Source organism: Ursus maritimus, unplaced genomic scaffold (genome assembly GCF_017311325.1).
Source record: "Ursus maritimus isolate PB19 unplaced genomic scaffold, ASM1731132v1 scaffold_14, whole genome shotgun sequence".
Taxonomy (NCBI): domain Eukaryota; kingdom Metazoa; phylum Chordata; class Mammalia; order Carnivora; family Ursidae; genus Ursus; species Ursus maritimus.
In genome coordinates this window covers 66,244,088-66,266,696 of record NW_024423786.1, presented here as the reverse complement: position 1 = coordinate 66,266,696, position 22,609 = coordinate 66,244,088, and positions in this window count along the sequence as shown.

Genomic DNA, 22,609 nt, shown 5'->3' with positions numbered 1-22,609 from the left:
GATTATTAAACTGACCTCAGATTTCTCCACAAACATTCAACATTGTAAGAAAATGGAGCAATGTCTACAAATCCAAGAGAAGGAAGTATGATGCAACAATATTATACCCAGCTAAGTCATTCAAGAATAAAGGTGGCAAGCTGTCTTTCTCCAACATGAAAACATTTACGAAGTAGGGTACTCATGACCCCTCCTCGAAAAAAAAGGATGCTAATCCTTAATGAAACTCAGCGACCAATGATGGCTAAAGAAGCTGAAAGTTACCTACATCTCTGGTGAATTTCCAGACTTGGGATATGGCTCCTGTTGCGTGGATACAAGACCTTGCCAAGTTTTATGAAAATTGAGGGGCGTAGCAGAACATACCGTGGATTCTGTTTCCACCACCAACTTACCTGTGGTCAAGAGTGCGTTTCTTAATCTCTGGGCCTTAGTTTCTGCATCCAAAAAATGAGATCCCTCCAGCTACGTACCTTCCAAACACAGCGAAGGAAATGACCTTCAGCATCCCCAGATGACGGTGCCATTTTTTCCCCATCAGATCCTGCTTCCACCCACCACCTTGGATTGGTGTTCTTATTTGCTTCTCTGTTCACACTTCATGTCAGGGATATTTGGGACATTCCACAGTTGGCCATCCTTCTGGTCAGTTTACTGCTTAGTCAAGGCTTTTGTTAAAAGCCCAGGCTTATTCAATTGACGTCTCATTTTGCTCGCAATGATATCATTAATCATGGCCTTGGCCGGGCAGCCATGCTGGGACTTGGCTGAGCCCCAGCAGCTGTATTGTTAGCAGAACGTTACCCTGCAAACCATAATGCTGCTTTTCTTCCTGGGTTTTCAGCAAAGGGAGGTCATTCAGAGCAAGGGCTTTTTCGTTCCATAGTCCTTTGCCTTCACCTTTCCTCTGAAGAGGACACACGCCAGATCTGTCACTCCCTGGCTCTCCTATCACACTGACAGGAGAGCAGCTGTCGCCACCACTCCGCACCAGCATGCTTGCAAGATACAGAGATAAAAATGATGACAGAAAGGGCGTGAGAGGGGGTGACGAGCATAGCTGTCTGTTCTGTGGTCTCCTCTAGCGTCCGATGATTCTTTAAGCCAGAGTACTTACCATGCTGCCCTCCTGCTTGTTGGTACCTCTCAAGAGGTGAAGTTCCTCATCTCGGTTGTATTGCACCACTGACTCTTCATTTGGGACACCTAAGAGCACAGTTCATATTTGTTAAATAGCTAAACTAGCAGACGCCAAGGCAAAGGAATTGCAGGGGCGGAGCTGAAGGTAAGCAACATAGGTGATACAGGATTTATTGCTTCATGGAGACCAGTAAGCCATTTGTTCCACCCCGCGTACTGGACGGAGATGGCTGTCATGGCCACCCCCAACATGGCATTCTAGCATATGTTCTATCTTATGCCACCATACTCTCCCACCCTACCTCCATCCCCACCTGCCAAGGGAATAATTGTGCACTGTTCACAATTGACCTATGGACTGAAAGCCATCTGTCTATGGCTCTGCATTCTGATTTAGCCACATGGACACCCTGAAAACATCCCTTAGTGCCACGATGCGTGTTGCCCTAGAAACGGCAGCCTGGCAACATGCTTCTCCTTTTGTACTGCTCATCTGGGGGCCCATGTCTCAATTTTAAACTTCCATTCCCTCACTTATTGAGCACCTTCTATATACCATGCCTTGTGCTAGGCTCTCTAGATATAATGATGGATCAGACTGAGATTCTGCCCTTTAGGGGCATCAAACCTAACCACTGACTCAGGCAACCTTGTAGTATTTGTAGATACTCATAGCACGGCCCCTTGGGTCAACTCGCTCACATCCTTCTAGGGATTTCCTTCCATTTAGTGATGACATCAGATGAAGCAATATAGATGCAGAAAAGTATACAAGTTTATTATTTAGAGAGACCATAACCAAAGCCAACAGGAAATACAACACATCAATCAAAGCCCATCATATATCTGAACAAGCAGAACCAATTTACCCCCTTCTAAACACAGAACTCAAATTCTCATAATCTCATCTTTAGTATACAAATTTCTCCTTAATCCCCTCAAAATGTCTCCCCAGAGTGGAACAAACTGGACTGTTATTGCTTCTACTACCCTTTACCACATTTTCATGTGGAGCTTTCGGTCACCATCAAGAGGGAGCCATGTTGAAAGGGTAGACCGGAGTGCACGTATAGTGAGCACTTGGCAGAACCTTCCCGGCCAAGTGTTTGCCCTCCAAACCTGGTCTCGGGCATTCTCACCCTTAAGATTACAGGAACAGAAACGTGTTTCTGCTTCCTCCTCTTTATTTTACCTTTTCCAAGAAGTCTTATTAGCGGGCTCTACTGTTCCTCCTTCATTTACCAATAATTCATTTTATTCCCATTTCCCAAACCTGAATAATTTTTCCCTCACCCATACAACAGATTCCTCTTCTGCACAATACCACCCATCCAACAGAGGGATCTAATTCTACATGAGTTAAATTAAAATTGTCTTCACCCTCAATACAAGAACTTTCCCCCAAGTTCGCCTTTCCACCATGATGCCACCACTCTCTAGTTTCCTGTGACAGAATAGTGAATTATCTTGTCTTTCCTTTTTTCTTTATCTCCCAGTCAGCCACCTTGTCCATCCTATGTTTTCTTGAAATTTCATTGGGTTTCACCCCTCTCTCCAATGCTACTTTAATCTCCCCAGTCTATAAATAAACGTACACACACAATGTTCCACCATCACCACCATCACAACCACATCGTACATGGATTATGGTCATAAATGTTGAGCGAATCTTCATGCCGGCAGATTCCTCACATGCCAAACCATTATAGACCCTACCCTCAGCTCAACTATCTGAAACCTTGTTTTCTCGAACTCGTAGTCAACACTCTAAATCTACCACAGCATCACCCACTCCTTCCTGCCCATCTGATTGCCTACATCAAGAGCCTCCTCGTCTCAGGTGTTACTTCCTGACCACACACCATCCATGCTCATTTCTCCTGTCATTAAATTCCTATGGACACTGTGTCTGTATTTGGCTCTTCTTTGTTTTCATGTGTGAGGCTCGTCCACTCTTTCCTCCGGCGCCCTAGCATTCTGACGGTCTACAAGACATAATTCAACACTCAACATTCTTCGATATTTCATGTTTCTTAGTCTTGTCGCCCCCAAGACAGATCTGGGCCACTTCACATGGCTTTTTAAAAATTCACAACGGGAGAGCCTACAGGTAAATTGGTTCCTGATTTTAATCTTTGGAGCCACTCTTCAGCTCTGCTTTTGGAAATGCCCCCTCTCTACCTCTCCGTTGCCTAGAGGTTTAATCTTCTCACCATTGATCTCATTCCACCCCACCCCCTTCCTCTCTCTAATGGGATTTCCAGCTCGGCTGGGACAGCCTCTGCCTGCATCCTCCCATCTTTCTCCCTGACCTCCTCACGACTGAGCAACAGCAGAGCAATACACACTAACGAGAACTAATATTTATTTGGCTCTAACTATGTGCTCGGACTGTGTTAAGTACTTTCTCCCATTTAATCCTCCCCCCCCCAAAAAAAAAGAAAGAAAAAAAGAAAAAAAGGAAAAAAACCCCTCTGAGGTAGGTAAATGTTTTCTGGAAGGAAACCATGGAGGGCCTGTGCAACTTCCATGGAAACAAAGGCTGTTTTCAAACACTGTTAAGAAACTGTTTCTATCTTAGGCTTTCAATGACCTGGATTGTCCATGTGTGGAGGGGGGAAAAAAAGTGAGAGAGAGAGAGACAAAAAAAAAAAAAAAAGGAAAGAAAGAAAGAAAGAAAATGCTAGAGGAGCTCTTCTTTTAATGCATTGGTTAATTAATCAATTAATTTTGGGTTATGCACAGGGACTTGCGTCTCTGCACTTAGTAAAAAGCAGGTCTTTGTGTTTCTGGAGAGTGTTCTGATACTGAAAGGTGCAGGCCTTTGCTGCTAAAGTTTTTCCTTTTCTCCCCAAGACCCGTCCTAGGTATTTCAGTGTTGAATAAACAGGCCTTCGAGTTGTGTGCCCGGCTCAGGACACCCCGCTGAGACCATGTCCTTAATAACAACAATGCCACACATTTATTCTAAGCTGACCCCACTGACCCCCAAAAGTTTGTTCCCTCAACTGGGTCTCCTTGGCCCTTTCATTCCCCTGAATTCCCCACACAAAGCCCTTGTCACATCTCCAGTCCTCTTGAAACTAAACTGGGATGGAAAAGAAGCTGGAAATAGCCAAACCTTGATCTTCCACCTAAAAGAAAGTGGGGGGCATTTGCATGTTAAACGCGCGGCACACATTTCAGCTTCCTCTCATCCGCACCCACCCCCCCACCCCCCGTTTTAACACATTCTTTTCTGAAATCCTGAGAATTGGGGCCCTGCCATCCCCATCTGAAGGCGAGGATAGGTCCGCAGATAAGCAGCCCCACTGTGAAGAAAGTTCTTTTCTCTTCTTTACATTAGCAATTATCAAAAGTTTTTTAAAACATTTCTATTCCAAATGGAAGGCCCTGGCCTTCAGAGAGAGGGGAAAAAGGATACTTGTGGCTTTCCGGAGTGCCTTTTCTCCACTGCCTCTCCCCCTTCTCCTGCCCCTATGTTGTTTGTTTATCTTTGATCTGGGGAGGCAGTGTTTCAAGGAAGAATGACATCATCAGGAGCTGTGGAAAAATATTTTGTTTTTTGCTTTTCCTCATTTTTAAATGATCAAATTCTTCTCTGCCACTCACCCAACGGGGATGGACATTGCCTGAGAGTTTGGGAAGAACTGACCGATTTCCAAAAAGAGTCTGAGCCAACCTCTTATTTTTCTTTCTGTTACTAGTTTGGTCTCTCCAAAGCCACTGTAATTGAGAACTTTCCCTTGGGTACAAGAGAAGCAGATAAAGAACTTGGAGGGTACATTTGTGTTTTTCCACATGCCTCAGTGAAGAAAAAAAAAATTAGCTCAATACATGCTTTTACGTCATTAGCATTCATACGTGAGCCTTGGTGGGTTCATTTGAATCGCCCATGGTGCATGAGACCCTACAGTCCGGTGTTACTAGGAATCGCCTCTGAAAACATGCAACAATGGTGAAGACCTGTGATATTTGGGAGAATTTGAGGAAGATGTGAATTATATATTGAAGACCCCCTGATTAACACAGGGCATTTGTTTGTTTGTTTAATCCAGGGGAAACTCATGTAACACAATTTTGACCCTTTTAAAGAGATTAATTCATTGACATACAGCACATTCGTAACATTGTGCAACCACAACTCCTGTCTAGTTCCAAAATCTTGTTATCACCCCCAAATAAAATCCCCACTCCTCCCATCCCTCCCCCCCACACCCCCCCCAAGACCCTGGCAATCACCACTCTGATTTATATTTCTGTTCTGGATATTTCATATAAATGAATCCACATATTATGTGATCTTTTGTGTCTGGTTTCTTTCACTTCACATAATGTTTTTGAAATTCATCCATGGTGTAGAATAGGTCAGTATTTCGTTCCTTCTTTATGGCTGAATATTCCGTAATTTTGTATCTATTCATCTGTGAATGGACATTAGGGTTGTTTCTACCTTTTGGTCATTATTTTCCACCATCATAGGGTTGCTACAAACATTTCTGTACAAAAAATAAATAGATAAATAAATTACTTAATTAATTAAAAATAAAAATAAAAAATAATTTAAAAATTAAAAAAATTAAAAAAAGACATTTCTGTACAAGTATTTGTTGGTATACCTATTTTCAGTTCTCTGGAGCATAGACCTGGGAGAGGAATTTCTGGGTCATATGGTAATTCCATGTCCTGTGTTTTGAAGAACTGCCAAACTGTTTTCCATAGTGGCTGAACCATTTTATAATCCCACCAGAACTGGAGGAGCATTCATATTTTTCTATATCTTCACCAACACTTGTTATTTTTTCATCTTTTTTTCTTGTTATAGAAATTGTAGCGGTTGTAAATGGTAACCCACGGTGGCTTTGAGTTGCACCTCTCTAGTGACTGAATAGCGTTGAGCATCTTTTCATGGGTTTGATGGCCATTGGCATCTCATCTTCGGATAAATGCCTATTCAAGTCATTTGCCCAGTTTTTAATTGTTTGTCTTTTTGCTGTTGAGTTGTAAGAATTCCTTATATATGCTGGATACTCTTTTCAGACAGTTGATTCGTAAATATTTCTCTCGTTCTGTAGGTTGCCTTTTCACTTTCTTAATAAAATCCTCGGATGCACAGAAGTTTTTAATTTTGATAAAGTCCAGTGTATCTGTTTTTTCTTCCGTTGCTCTGTCTTGGCATCTTTGTTGAAAGTCAATTGACTATAGATGTACGGGCCTATTTCTGGGCTCTCCATTTTATTCCTTTGCTCTATATGTCTATCGTTATGCCAGTACCACACTGGTTTAATTGCTGCCTCTTCGTATTAAGTTGGAAATCAACAAGTGTTGAGTTTTCCAATTTTGTTCTTTTATTTTCAAGATTGCTTTGCCTGGTCAGAGTCCCTTGTAATTACATATGAATTTGGGGATTGGCTTTTCCATTTTTACAAAGAAAGAACATTGTAATTTTGATAGAGACTGGATTAAATGTAGATTGCTTTGCGTAACATTGCCATTTTAAGAGTACCCACTCACATTCACACAAATGTCTTGCTGTTTATTTAGGTCCTCTTTAATTTCTTTCAGCAACGTTTGTAGTTTTCAGCGTATGAGTCGTTGGTTGAATTTATTCATAGAAATTTTATTCTTTTGCATGCTATTGTAAATAGAATTGTTTTCTATTTGTTGAATAATATTTCTTTTTCATGTTGTTCATTCTGATGTATTGAAACAAAATTCATTTTTGTGCATTGATCTTGTATCCTGAAACTTTGCTAAATTTGTTTATTAGCTCCTGTAGTTTTGCGTTGTGTGTTGTTTTATGTTGTGTGTGTGTGTGCACTCAAAGTGTGTATTCTATTGGGTTTCCTGTATATACAATCATGTCATCTAAGAATAGAGATAGTTTTATTTCTTATTTTCCAATTTGGATGACTGTTATTTCGTTCTCTTGCCTAATTACTCTGGCCAGAACTTCCAGTACATTGTTGGATGGCACTGGTGAAACTGGGAAAAAGTGGGAATCCTTTCCCACTTTCCTGTCTTGGTCCTGATCTTAGGTGAAAGCTTTCAGGTTTTCATCATTGAATATGTTAGCTATAACGTTTTTTGGGTTTTGTTTTTGTTTTTTAATTAAATACTTTTAATCATGTTGAAGAAGTTCCCTTTTATTCCTAGTTTTCTGAATGTTTTTATCATGAAAGACATTGGATTTTGTTAAATGCTTTTGCAATGTCAATGGAAACAATCTTTTTTTTCTTTTGTTGTATTTATGTGGTGTATTCTATTGCTTGATTTTCTTTCGTTGAACCACCCTGTATTCCTGCTGTAAATTCCTCTTGGTCTTGGTACAGAACGCCTTTCATTACAAACTAAATTTTAATAATACTGATTTTGGCATTTATCTGTATAGTTACCTTTACTGGAGTCCATTTGTTCATATGACTTCACCTTACCGTCCTTTAGATCTCACGCTTTAGCCTTTCCTAGCGAGTCTGCTAGTGAGAAAATCCCTCGGCTTTTGTTTATCTGAGGATATTTTAATTTTTCCTTTATTTTCAAGGGTAGTTTTGCTAGGTATAGAATTCTTGGTTGGCTATTTCTTTCTTTCAGCGCTTTCAAGATGCTATCCCACTGTCTCCGTAGTGACTTCTGATGTAAAATTAGCTGTTGATCTTACTGAGGATCTTTTATACATGACAAATCATTTTTCTCCTGCTGATTTCAAGGTTCTTTGTCTTTGGCTTCTGACAGTTTGATGATAATGTGTCTTGGTATAGATCCCTCCGAATTTAGCCTGCCTAGAGTTTTTGTCTTGGATTTGTTTTTTCCTATATTTCACCAAATGTAGGACGTTTCTGGCCATTTTGTTTTTTCCAAAATTTTTTTCTTCTCCCTCTCTAACTCTCTACTCCCTCTGAGACCCACATAATGCATGTGTTAGTATGTTTGATAGTGTCCTAAAGGTTCCTTGGCTCTGTTTGTTTTTCTTTATTCTTTTTCCTTCTATTCCTCAGTATGGATAAATTGAGTTTTCCTATCTTCAAGTTTGCTGATTCTTTCTTCTGCCTTCTCATAATTGGCTATAGAAGCTCTGTCATGAATTTTTCATTTCGGTTCCTAGACTTTTCAGTTCCAGATTGATTTCTATAAGTTGTATCTCTTTATTATCTTTATCTCTTTATTGCTTTTATCTTTATCTCTTCACTGATGCTATTTTTTTCATATATTCTTCTGGTTTTCTCCAGATCTTTGTTCGTGATTTCCTTTAGCTGTGGGAGTGTGTTTAATAGAGTTGACTTACTTTGTGTAGTAAGTCCAATGTCTGAGTTTCCTCAGGAACAGTTTCTGTCAATTTATTATACTCCAGTGAATGGGCCACATTTTCCTTCTTCTTTATGTGTCATGTAAATATTTTTTTGGTTGAAAACTACACAATTTCAATATTATAATGTAGTAACTTGTGAAGATCAGTGAGCAGAAGGTGGCAGCTTCTGGAGTGCTGGTAATGTCCTAACCATAGACGTGTGTCAGATCCCCTTCTCTGAATCTCCATCTATTAGGCTTGAGCAAGACTTCTGAGAGTCAGAGGGAGAGAGAGGGGCTCTGGCTGCCCCCGCCTTCCCTGGGCATCTTGAGAACGGCATGTATTCATCTCATGATATAGCTGTAACCCACTTCTGGCACCCATATATTCTACGGTACTCCAGTTGAAAAAATTTGTATAATATGTTTGTAGACAGAACATGCCCATAAGAGAGGAAGTTGGTCAGTCATAGAAACATTAAAGAAGAAGAAGAAGAAGAAGAAGAAGAAGAAGAAGAAGAAGAAGAAATACATGGAATCCAAGCAAAATAAAGGAAAAGAGTACTTTGCTTAAATTCATACTTGAGTAGGATGCTTTTGATTGCTGGTAATGAAAAATCTTCACTCAAATAAATGAAGCAATATGGAAAATTTACTTTTCAATGGGTACCTTGATTCCAGGGTTGTTTAATTCAATGATTAAACAGTTAGTCATAGATTCAGGTTCTTAATGTTTTTCCATTATGCCTTCTGCACCATGTTGGTTTCTCTCATGCTCTCAATATGGCTGTCTACAGTTCCAAGAGCCACATGCGGACATGATTAAGTCAGAGAAAGAAGGGAGAGGTGAAGTCCACATCTACCCTGTGCCCTTTTATCAGTAGGAAATTTTATCCAGATCTCCAAAAGTCTTCGGTTCAAACGAGAACTAGGTCACATTTCACCCATCAACTATACAGTGGCCTTGAATTTTATTTTGTGTGATGTTGGTACTTCTCTATCTGATTTTTAAGACTATTATTTTCACAACAGTTATAGATTCACAGCAAAAGTGAGCAGAATGTGTAGAGATTTCCCTTGCATTCCCTGCCTCTCCACATACATAGCCTCCCCCATTATCAATATCCCACACTAGAGTGGCACCTATCTTAAAACTGATGAACCCACACCGATGCATCATTATCTCTCAAAGTCTGTAGTTTACATTAGGGTTCACTCTTGGTGGTGTACCTTCTGTGGGCTTGGACAAATGTATAATGACATGTATCCACCATTATGTGTCATATAGAATATTTTCAGAATTCTGTGCTCCACCTACCCCTCGCTCCCTTCCCCCAAGCCCTGGCAACCAGTTATCTTTCTACTATCTCCACAGTTTTTCCTTTCCCAAACTGGAATCATACAGTATAGATTCTTTTCAGACTCAATCCTTTCACTTAGTAATCAACATTTAAGGTTCTTCCTTGTCTCATCTGATTTCTTTTTGGTTAACATTTTCCTGGCATCATGGTGTTTTTATTTTCAACAAAAGTAGTTTTGTTTTAGCTGTATTAAACATAGCATGTTCTTTCTTCAAAAAAAAATAGGAATTCTTTCACTAAAGAATTTAGCTGAAATATCCAGAAAAGGCAAATATACAGAGACATAAAGTGGATTCATGGTTGCCCGGGGCTGGGATGGCAATGAAGAGTGCATGTAAATGGGCATGAGGGGTCTTGTGAAGGTGATGGAAATGTTCTAAAATTGCACAGCTCTGTAAATTTTCTAAAAATCTTCGACTTGTATGTTTTCTAGTATGTAAATCATACCTCAATAAAGGTGATTTTGTTTAAAAGAGCTAAACTCATTCTCATTTGTTATAACAGATTCTTGAGGTCTGCTTCCATCTTGTTTTGGATTTGTTTGTTTACCTTGGAAATAGTTTTCCCTCTCTTTGCTATATGGACCAAGTTTTCTTGGTCTTTTTTTCTTCAGTAATCTTAAAATTTCTCACCATGATTTTATTCTATTGGTACGAGTAACAACATCTATGTTCTTCCACACCACAATATAAGGACAGTGACGGTAAGTATTTACTTACTTTTGTAAAAGATGAAATGGAAAGTACTTTGTTCAACAGCCCTCACTTATTATTCCTAGTGCTTCCTAATTTTAATGAATAATTCTGGAATTTTCAGATCAAGAATACGTTTCAAATAATAAAAGCAATATCACATAACTCCAAGATGTGTGCGATTTTATAATCTTATTAAGCCCGCTTTTATTTTTATTTTTTTTAAATTTTCATTTATTTATTTGACAGAGAGAGAGCACAAGCAGGGGGAGTGGCATGTAGAGGGAGAGGAAGAAACAGGCTCTCGCTGAGCAAGGAGCCTGATGCGGGGCTCAATCCCAGGACCCGGGGATCATGACCTGGGCTGAAGGCAGCCGGTTACCTGACTGAGTCACCCAGGCGCCCTGAGCACTTTGAGTATTTAAACCAGCAAGTATTTATTGTGCATTTAATATGAGCTACATATAGCGGTAAACTCTGGCAATGTAGTGCTGGAGAGAATTCATTTCCACACCCCCGATCATTATTGCGTATTAGATGTATGGGTGACATACATGTCGAAACTTCACATTCTTACGTGTCAAATAAAATTTTTAAGAAAGAGAAGAGCTATGCGTTGCATGTTCTGTGTTATATGTCTGAGACTATATTTCTGTCTCATAAATATTATAGTTTGTTTGTAAAGTTCTCGGCCATGCTTTCTTCTTCTCAAAACTCTGGACGTTATTCCATTTAGTATTGTAGAGAGGGCTTTTACGCCACACTTGTTTCTTCTCTGGGAAATTTGCTTCAGCTTGGTTTTTATTGTTGCTGTTTTTTTCTTGCTTTTTTAATTTTCAAAATTAGGGGAAAATTGAATGGAAATATGACTGGATTTGGATCTGTTACTTCTCCCTGGGAATGAGTACTGAACCCTCTGACCTCAAATCCAATTTCTTTAATTTGTGCTTTGATTACTTCTGTTACATTTTCTATTTTGGTGATTGTATCGATTATAAAATATATAAATAATATCTGGGATCTGTTTTATCCTCATTGCTAAGCTATGCTGCTGTAATACAAACTTCACAATTTCAATGGATTAAGTTTTATTTATTGCTTAAGCAAAGTTTGGTACATGGAGGAGTTTCTCCAGGGTAGTTCTCTTTGCAGCGAAGAGTCAAGATATCCCAGATTGTTTCCATTTTGTGACTCTGCCATCTCAACATGTAACAGCCAGTGTGGCTAGAGAGGGTAGAGTGAGAATTCAGAGAACTTTCCCTGGCCCTTCACTACTTGAACTTGTCATTTCTGTCCATTGGCCACAACGAGTCATTACTCTCAACATGGGAAGCTCACGGAATATTTGACGAACACCCTGTGAGGTCATTCTGACATCAGGGTGACTTGTTTTAGTTACAGAGATAAATGAGATAAATTAGAGATTTTCTCAAGGGGAAATTATAAATTATCTCAGCTTTGTCCCCATTTCTGTTGCTTCTTATGTTTCACGACATCTTTCTCTCTCTCTCTGCTGAGATTTGAAGGGGGAATCCCATGCTTGTCCAATATTGGAAGTTGAGATGGGTTCTGTCAAGGATCATGTGTGGCCCTTTAGAATTTTTCAGGTCTGGATGAGGGGAAAAGTGCAGCAGAATAGGATTATTATAGAGTTCTTCAACTGGCTTAGAGATCCAGCAGCTTTCAAGGAGTGGGGAAATACCTGGCCCAAACAGGGCCAATGCCAGTGTCCAAGCTAATTGCAAGACGGAGATTTCATTCTCTCCTGACAATTCACAGAGGAAATGCAAATGATGAACAAATACATCAAAAACCCTTTCACTTATTATCAAGGTGACCCCCTTCCTTCTAACTGAATGCTTTGTCCAGCTGGGGCTGTCTGAACTGAAAAACAGAAGGACGTTCATTCAACAGGATGTATGGATTCCAGTGCACATCCTAGGTAACCACTTACCACTCACTGTCTGCCTTCCCCATGGGTCTTACCACCTGCCCCTGATGTTGCCCTAGAAAATATTTTGGAGGACCCATCCATTTTCTTCCCCCCTTTCTTTCCAGAACATTTTCTTCATGTGTGGTGAATTGCTGGTTGGCCAGATCTTTCCTTGGTTTGGTCTTATTAGTAAGATATCTGTCTATACCAATATGTATGTCAATGTCATTATCTGTATTGATATCAGTCTATATCTGAAATCCTTTAGATTTCTGTAAATAATAGAACTCTTCCATAGTTCCCAGTTCTGGTGGAGACTTTATCTGCCAATGATATTTCTTTGTTCAGTTACTGTTTTTATTTTTTTAATTTTTATTTTATTTTTTTTTAAGATTTATTTATTTATTCAACAGAGATAGAGACAGCCAGCCAGAGAGGGAACACAAGCAGGGGGAGTGGGAGAGGAAGAAGCAGGCTCATAGCGGAGGAGCCTGATGTGGGGCTCAATCCCAGAACGCCGGGATCACACCCTGAGCCGAAGGCAGACGCTTAACCGCTGTGCCACCCAGGCGCTCCTCAGTTACTGTTTTTAATACCTACTTTTCCGATTATGAGAGTAAGATAGGTTTTGCAAACAATCCAAACATTTTCTGAATGTGTGACTCTAGGAAAATGAAGGTGAGGATGAAAGGGTTGGATGGTAAAAAAAAAAAAAAAAAATTGACATGTTTTCTTTTATGACATTACAGTGCCGACATTTTATAAGAACTTCATATATCGCTTGTGAATCTGAAAATAAATATACACAGAAGACATTTTTAATGGAAGTCTCAAATCCTAATGTGACTGTTGTAGTTTTGTGTCTATTATACACACACTTATGCATTTATTAACCGACTTATGAATTCATATACATATATTTCCATGTTTATTAACTTACATATTTAGTATACTTACATATTTCTATTTATTTTACAAAAAGGGGATATTAATCTATAGCTTCCTCTATCCATTTAATATATCTTGGGTATCTTTCCATGTCCCTACATATAGAACTGTCATCGTACTTTCTGTGGCGACATATTATTCCTTTTCGTCTTTTCAACAAGCATCGTGGACGGGGAGGAATGAAATGTGTGCTCAATTGCCCTCTTTTCCAGAAATCTATCCTGTTGCTCATTGATTCACAGTGAACTTTCCATGTATGTTGACTATGGGAGTTGAATACAGATTTCCAGGGGGGTGGTTTATCTCATATGTGACAGTTCTGTTCTCCCGAGGAGCACTGAACCCTTTTGCTTTCAGTAAGTAGTCCTCACAGCCCTAACATTTCTCCATCACAGGAATTTCTGTCTGCACAGGGTGTACATACATACAGCCTTCCATCTAGTCCTTTCCTGGTCCTAAGTCACAGAACCTGAAGCAATGTACAGCAGCAATTCTGAAGGTAGAAGGGGAACATTGAAGATATGAGGGCCACAGAATTATAGCAGCCTCCCCAAGAAACCCCTGCTCACATGTTCCCACGCATCCATTTTTAGATCCAGAAATTCAGATAACCCTGATGAGCTTCCGAATCATACGGCCCCCACCACGCTGGGGTTGACTTCTCTCTGGATCAATCCATGCCACTGTTTCACTGCTTACATAATGGAGGTCAGCATTCATATCTCATGTAAACATTACAGCAATGGGGACAGTGAAAATAAACACTCGTATTTAATGCCAAAGGTGAAATTCAGTTCACAGCCAGTTAGAGGACCCACATACAACAGACATGCTGTTTACTAAAGAAATGCCTTTGGTGAATCTCCTTCGACTTCCCTTTGGCTCTGTGTTTGGCAGCAGTCAGCGTTGGTCTTCTCAACAATGTGCCACAGATGAAAAACATTTGTCCTTACAAAATAAAGTCAGTGAGAAAGGCCGTGTGTTTGTAATCATACATTTAACATACTCCTCGTGGCAGTGACTGCACGGGACTTTCTCATGGGGGTCATCCTCCCGCGAACCCGTGTCCTCCCGTTACCCCCAAATCCTTGGCCTGCTGCCCAATGGGGACCCACCACCCCTGGGCCTGTTTTCCTCACCTCATTTACGTGTCTAACTTTTTCATCCCTATCGAGATACACCTGTGCCTGGTTACGAGCTTTCAGGTAAAACATGGCTAACCTGATCAACGAATCCATGTTGGAAGCCCGATCTCCACAGCTTCTGTTGCCAACCCAAGTCATAAAAAGGAGCGTTTTTAAGACTGTGAAATAACGGCCTGGATTTTCACACTCTTGAAAGTCTGTTTATTTATCCATTTCACACTGCACTCACCATTTGGAGTGTAGACGATTTATTACACCTAAGTCCCTCCGCTCAGGTTGTAACTCACATCCATGGACAGAGTGTAGATATCACGCCTATTGACAGCCTTTCTTTGCTCAACGTAGTCCCTATGAGTGTTTCTCGGTCAGGGCTTGCTTCATACTGCCATCCCTGCATTGTCTGTTCTTTTTCTGTTGGCTCCTGGTCCTTTGGGGGGAAAATGAAAAACTTTATGACTGGACTTAGACCGGGATTTAATTTTAAAATGGTTCCCTGAAGCCATCTGGGACTGCACATTGGCTGCTCCTCGTCTTTCTAGGTTTTCTCACCTTGGATCTCCTAACTCTTTGTGGGGTCCTTGGCTCCCCTGAGCTCACTGCATAGACTAGATCCTTACTTGTCCTGAACTCCTTTCTCTTTCTGTCCTTTTCCCTCCAGGCTCCCATTTTACAAACCTCTCCCCTTCATTGAGTCCTCCTTTTCCCACCATGATGTGCTCTTCTCCTCCAACAGCCTTATGTCCTCTTTGCCTGGGATCTAATCCGGAGTGTCCATTATTATTTAGTATCTTCCTTATCCAACTACAAGAGGACTAAATATAAATTTTATTTTTAATCTACCTATTTAATTCTAGTGCAGTTAACACTCAGTATTATATATATATTTTTTAAAGATTTTATTTATTTATTCAACAGAGATAGAGACAGCCAGCGAGAGAGGGAACACAAGCAGGGGGAGTGGGAGAGGAAGAAGCAGGCTCATAGCGGAAGAGCCTGATGTGGGGCTCGATCCCAGATCGCCAGGATCACGCCCTGAGCCGAAGGCAGACGCTTAACCGCTGTGCCACCCAGGCGCCCCAACACTCAGTATTATATTAGCATCAGTGTACAATACAGTGATTCAACAATTCCATATATTACTCAGTCCTCATCAAGATAAGCCTATTATTAATTAATCCACTTCACCTATCTCCCCCATCCTGTCACCCACCTCCCCTCTGATAGCCATCTATTTGTTCTCTATACCGGGTTCGTTCGTTCGTTTATTTGTTTTGGTTTCTCTCCTTTTCCCCCACTCTGTTCTTTCGTTTCGTTTCTTAAATTCCACATGGGAGTGAAATCATGTGGTATTGGTCTTTTGCTAACTGACTTAGTTCACTTAGCATTATGCCCTCTAGGTCCCTCCATGTTGCAAATGACAAGATTCATTCTTTTTATGGTAAATAATATTCCATTGTATATATATACCAGCTCTTCTTCATTTATCTATCAGTGGACACACGGGCTGCTTCCATCTCTTGGCTATTGTAAATAACCCTGCTATAAACATAGGGGTGCATATATCCTTTCAAATTAGTGTTTTCATATTCTTTGGGTAAATACCCAGTAGCGGAATTCCTGGATCAATGGTAATTCTATTTTTAACTTTTTGAGGAACCTCCATACTGCTTTCCACAGTGGCTGCACCAGTTTGCATTCCCATCAACAGCACACGAGGGCTCCTTTTTCTCTACATCCTTGTTTCTTGTGTTGTTGATTTTAGCCATTCTGACAGATGTGAGGGGATATCTCATTGTAGCTTTGATTTGCATTTCCCTGATGATGAGTGACGGTGAGCATCTTTTCATGGACCTGTTGGCCATCTGCATGTCTTCTTCTTCTTCTTCTTTTTTTTTTAAGATTTATTTATTTATCTTAGGGGGAGGCAGAGGGAGAAGGAAAGAGAAACAGCAGGCTCCAAGCTGAGTGTGGAGCCCAATGCGGGGTTCGATCTCACAACCCTGAGATCGCCACTGGAGCTGAAACCAAGAGTCAGACGCTTAACCTACTTCGCCACCCAGGTGCCCCAGCCATCTGGATGTCTTCTTTGGAGGAACGTCTGTTCAGCATAGATTTATATTGAAAACAATGCAACTTTCCTCTGTTTCTCACAGTAATACCCAGACTATGCAGATCTTGATGATTGGCTTGTATGCAAATGGCAGCAGGCTGGTAACTAGCTTTTCCTTCCCTTTCCAGGTCAGGAGGGACTCCACGGAAGTAGGTCTTGCAGGAAACCAGACAATCAATGATGGATCAAAAATAGAGTGCATGAAAAATACTTCCAAGGCCCCTCCCATTTTATTCTGTAAGTAGCATTCTCCATCTCTTGTGTGCTGGTCAATTTTGACTCACCATTCAGGAAATGACAGTGGCTATTTTTGTTCAGACAAAATAGACCCTTGATCTTTTGACTGCAGCCAGAATAAACCAATAACGAAAGGAGACAGTGCCCCTGATTGAAAAGTAGTCAAACATATCACTGTCTGTTTGTGTACAAAGCACTGTGCTGGAGACCAAAGGCATAGAGAATACTGTTAGGAGACCTACTATCCCCCTTGAGGAGATGTTTACTCGATTGAGGAGATATTTATGGAGAAAAACGCTTTAGACCTTCCATGCCATGATTCTGATTATCTAATATGTGGAATTTGTAGGAAGTCAGAATGTGAAGTCCGCTTTCTGAAATAATGGAAGCAGCTCAAGGGACATGTAAATAGTGAAATCTTTTAAAAGAAAAAAAAAATAAGTAATGTACACTGAGAGCCAGTGAGAAAGAAAGACAGTCGTCCTGGTCTGGGACACAGCTGGAGTCAGCCCGGTAGGATAGGTCAAAGACATGCGTGAAGCTTCCACCTGCTAAAGCCAAAGAAAGTCTGGCATCAGATGACGTTCCAGCTCTTCGATGTCATGCATTTGCTCCTCTGATTTCTATTTATTTGACAGAGAGAGAGAGAGAGAGAGCACACACACAAGCAGGCGGAGCAACAGAGGGAGAGGGAGAAGCAGGGAGGCCGATGCGGGACTCGATCCCAGGACCTGAGCCAAAGGAAGAGAAGACGCTTACCTGACTGAGCCACCCAGGTGCCCCGTTTGCTCCTCTAATTTCTAAGAAATGGGGTGGGCGTCGTGAGATTCATTCCTGGCTGGACTACGGAGTCTGACTTATGGAGAGCCCGGGAATGGATGAGCTCATAGTATTGACGGTGAAATCGGAGAAAGAAGTGTTTAGTTTTATAGGTGGTTGGCTTTCTCAAATCGCAGTTCTCTATTCCCTTTGGCATTAGAGGGTATGAAAACGTGCAGCTCGTCGTGGGAGGTGCTGGACTTTGAAGTCATACACCAGGCAAGGGACAGGGGAGCCCGGGGCAGGGGGGCGGGGGGCCGCACACAGCCCATGCGAAACTTCCACGGAAAATCTCAGATGCCTCAAGCCCCCACCTGAATCCGCTGAGCTACGGAAAAAAGAGGGCATGGTCGAAACACCAGTAGCATAACTTTCTGGGGAAGTGGAGACGGCAGATGGCACATCTGTGGTGCTCTAAAGTCAGAAGAGAAATGAGCAAGGTTTTCATCTTCAAAGTAGCCTGTTTTATGCCAAAGAAGTTACTTAACGCTGGTGAAAGAATGGGTTATCAAATGAGGAAAGGAGGCTCGGGAGGGAGACGTTTGGTAACACTGAGCTGTTCCCAGTATGTTCTGTAAGATGACAAAGACAGGAGTATGAGGGGGAGAGAAAAACCTCCTAGCAGCTGTTTCCCATGGACAGGGAATGAGACGGAGGGGGTGGGTAGATTAGGAGAGACAGAGAAAGAGGGAGAGAGAGAGAGACTTCTCTAGAAATCTTTTGAGTATTTGAGTATTTGGGGACAATGCAGAGGGCTTGTTGCCCAAGGATGCTCACCCTAGTTTTGCATTGAGATCCACAAATTCTGTGTGACCATATAGAGGTGATCGTGAGCAAAACAGCACAACCACACATGCCTCTTGTCCTGTGAACCTTTCTCACCAGAAGCTTCCTTATCAAAGAATCACTAGCGTCAAGATGATTGGACAAAATAGAAAATAAACAGGTTTTTTTTTCTTTGTGTTATTATAGGCGAAAGAAAAGTCAATCTGCTCTATCATTCGTCCCTATATTGTCAGGTCATCAATTTCCTTCGTCTCCGACAGGCTCACGGTAAGTCATTTCTCATAATAGCTGGAGGTTATGCACATTATAAGCTTTTAAAATATTTATTTAGTAGAGCTACATTCAAAGACTTTTTTTTCCTCTTTGAAGACCTTTTGGATCACGTAGTCCAATGAAATCCTTTGTGCTTTTTTTCTCCTCCAAACCAATGGTAAACTTAACCAAAGGGGGGAAAAAGATTCCCTCATTTTCTTTTGTTACTTTTTAGAACTAAGTTTCTTTTGTGACTTGGTCATGCAAGCTTCTCTACCCTTACAATAAGGCTTTTCTCTCAAGAAACAAAAACAATAAAAATAACTTTTAAAATGTTACATGCAAGACATTGAAAATGAGATTTTTAAAAGGAGAAAGGATCTGGGATACATGGAACACAATTCCTCCCAGGGCCATTTGCATCATAAAATGTAATTCATCAGCCATTACATATGCCTGGTTCTTCAACTGATGGACACTGATTGCAATAACCAGGGGACGTTGCTATTCATGGTGGGTAATGAGCAAATCTCTTAGCCACCCTGCCAGTCATGGGTCAGGCAGAGGGTTGGAATTCCTGGAAACTCAGACACCTAACCACCACCAACAATACCTTACACACACACGCACGCACACACACACACACACAAAAAGCCAAAGAACAAAAACACTCTCCCTCTTATTCCCAGTTCTATCTGAATTTAGGGAAAATTGCGATACATTTCTATTTTTTCTCCTATAGAACGTATCTTGCAAAAGAGTTCACACATTTTCTTCCATGTAATGAAAGGTATGTGGTAGTAGAGTTTGCATAGGAAAGACAATCCTTGAAAAATTGAAAGACTTGAGCTCAAAGTCTAAGTGGCTTGAAAAAATGAAATCCTCAAAAGATTAAACACAGTTGCTAGTTTCTCGCCAACTCCGTGGTGTCTGAATCAATTACTTTTCTCCTCTTCTTCACCATATGGTTTAATATGTAGCTGTCTGAAGACTTAAACTGCACACCAGGATAGACGGACTCCGGAATTCTAGCAGAACTGAACTGTGGGTGCAAGGACGTGTGTACCCACACATCTATTCCAAGGTTCGCTCAGTTTAACTGAGTCTTTCCTGTAGCTGTAGATGATTTTTGCAGACTTTTATTAAATTTTCACACTATTACACTAGAAATTACTTCACACTATTTAACCCTATTACAAAAAGTTAACTTTACAGCGTAGGGGTGAAGTTTAAGAGGAAATGATTGTCTAATACCTTGTGCAAGACTTACTTCCAATTTCTGGTCCTGGTGAAGTATCATGAGCAAAGAACACATTTTCCAAAACAAAACAGAACCGAAACCCTCTATTATATTTCTTTTGGTAGAGAAATGCTCCACCTATATTTGCTAAAGCAAAAAATCTGATGTGGAAAAAATAAACTGTCCCTAAACGACTCCAAAACTAAAGACAGATTAATTGAATGTTTCAAGGGGATTTTGTCAGCCTTTCAAGATTTCTCAAACAACCTTCAGAATATTGCTGTACAAATACACACACACACACACACACACACAGACATTCACATACACTCAGAGACAGAAACACAGCATGTAGCTGGTTGAATTAAATGGTCAATTTAGTTAAAGAACTAGTAATTTTGAACAATAACTTGGCTGGTTTTGTATTTTGATGGGCTAATGAAAATTCTTAAGTGCATTCTTCTGAGAAAAATAAGACGTATTTGCATCCTGTTGCTAGAAGGGAGTTTTTCTCTTTCTTCCAAAGTTTCCTTTTAAGGATTTTAAAATTGCTGGAATTTTTTTCTTTCTCTGGTCCCCACTTTTAGTTTTTGATCTTTAAAACAAAAGTTATTCCCTCTTCTGGACATTTAAGGCTTACCTATTTAAGGCATTTACCAACGGGACCCCCCAAAAGACTGATTGTATGTAGAGACAACTGCTGTAAATGGCCCTAGATCTGTTTTTGTCATTATGCAAAGGAAAACATAAAAGAGACAAGTGTGCCCTTGGTGCTTTGGGACATTTATTGATCTCAATAAGCCTTTGCTGGAGGACGAGCTTCAAACAAGAAGTCATCCTCGGAAGGCACACACTTTGTCATGACCAGATGCTTTTGAACACACGAATTAATCCTGTATTACGGCATGGATGATTGATGTTTTTACTCTGAAAGCACTGAGGCCCCTGCGAAATTTCTGTCCGATTATACGGGGACAAGGATAACCTTGGCATCATTGATTTTGCTGTGAATTGGGTTAATGGTATGATATGCGCCATGTCAAAACGTAAACTCGAACAATACACTGTGCTATTTTAGAAAAACCAGCAAGATTCTTCTCCCTGTAAGCAACGAAACCTCAACAAGCTAAGAAAGAAAATGCTCCAGTGGCAAACTGCCTTCTTCTGCACATGCCATATGTGTCTTCAGCAGACGACGCGGGACACCAAGCTTCCGAGCTGAGAGTACATTGGATCAGTGTTCATTTTTTGTGGAGAGACCAATTTCATTTCTCTATTAATCAAGACTCTGGGGGCTAAGGAGGAAATCCAGATCAAGCTTGTTTAAGCAATAAGGGGGTTTATATGGTCGGTCAAATGGACGTGGAGAGGTGCATCTGGGCTGAAACAAGGCTCCCACTTCATCTTAGAAAGAGCACTGTCTCTGCCCTTCTCTGCGTTGGCTTTGTTGTCAGACTAGCTCTCACAATGTGGTCACAAAGATGGCCACAAGCATCTTACATGTTGCCAGTTTGGCGAACCCTTGTGGAAAAGAAAAGCACGTTCCCTGTCCTTCCAGCAAAAGTCCCATGACTGACTGGCTCAGTTTAGGCCTGTGTCTCTCCCCGGGGTTTGGGGGGGGAAGGACAGTAGAGGGGACATTATTTTAGGGTGTGACTCACTTGAATCTCATGGACAGACTATATCCCCAAATGGATGCCATTCAAGAAAGAAAAAGAAGTCTCATAACCAAGCTTCTTGTTGTAGGGAACTTTCCACCATATTCTTAATTTATTCTTGTTTCAGTTTTTAATGAAATGCTTATAAACTTTGAGTATCTATGAATTCATCAGTTTGTAAAGAATAAAATTTATCTGGGCTATATTTTCCAGCAGAGTCCAACATAATTCAAAAGTGACAGTTTTGTTTCATTTTAAAATCTGTATAAATTTGTTTTTAAACTCCAAACCACTCGGAAAAAAAAAAAACCCACAAATATGTCTCAAATTAATCCTGGGTAAAAGGAAATCAAATTTAAAAATAATGAACTGGTCAGAAAATAGTAACAACAAATACTATTTTTTCAAAAACATAGTAATACAACCAAAGATTAGGGGAAAATCCATTGCCTTGCAATTTTATTCAAATAGAACAAAAGTAAACATACATATCATTAGAACTAGACCAATGAAGTGAAGAAGAAAAAGAGAAATAGAAAGTTCTGAATTGGGAGAGAGTGATAGCATTGATAAATTCAAGAACAGACACTTTGAAAGCTCATGAAAAAGAAACAAACTTTGGTCATATCAAATCAAACTTTTGTCATGTTGAGTTTTGTCATATCAAATCATATATACATGGAAAGAGAGATCATTTTTTTTTAGAAATCTGAAAGGACATACATATACCCATAAATAGATGTTTTGCGTGTAAGTGACCAATATTGACTCAAAAAGAGAAAAGCCATACTAGATTAATGGTTATGACAATTTACTCAATTTCTGCCAAAGAAATATTTCCAAATGAGATTCCTGACTCATGTTAAAGGATAATTTAGGGGAGAACCTTACATCGTAAGTAAATCCCAAGTTATATAAATTGTTTCACTTGATATCCAAAGCTTCTTATTTGGCTTTAGATAATTCCAGAAACTTGAGAAAGATGCAACCAAAAAGAAAAATAC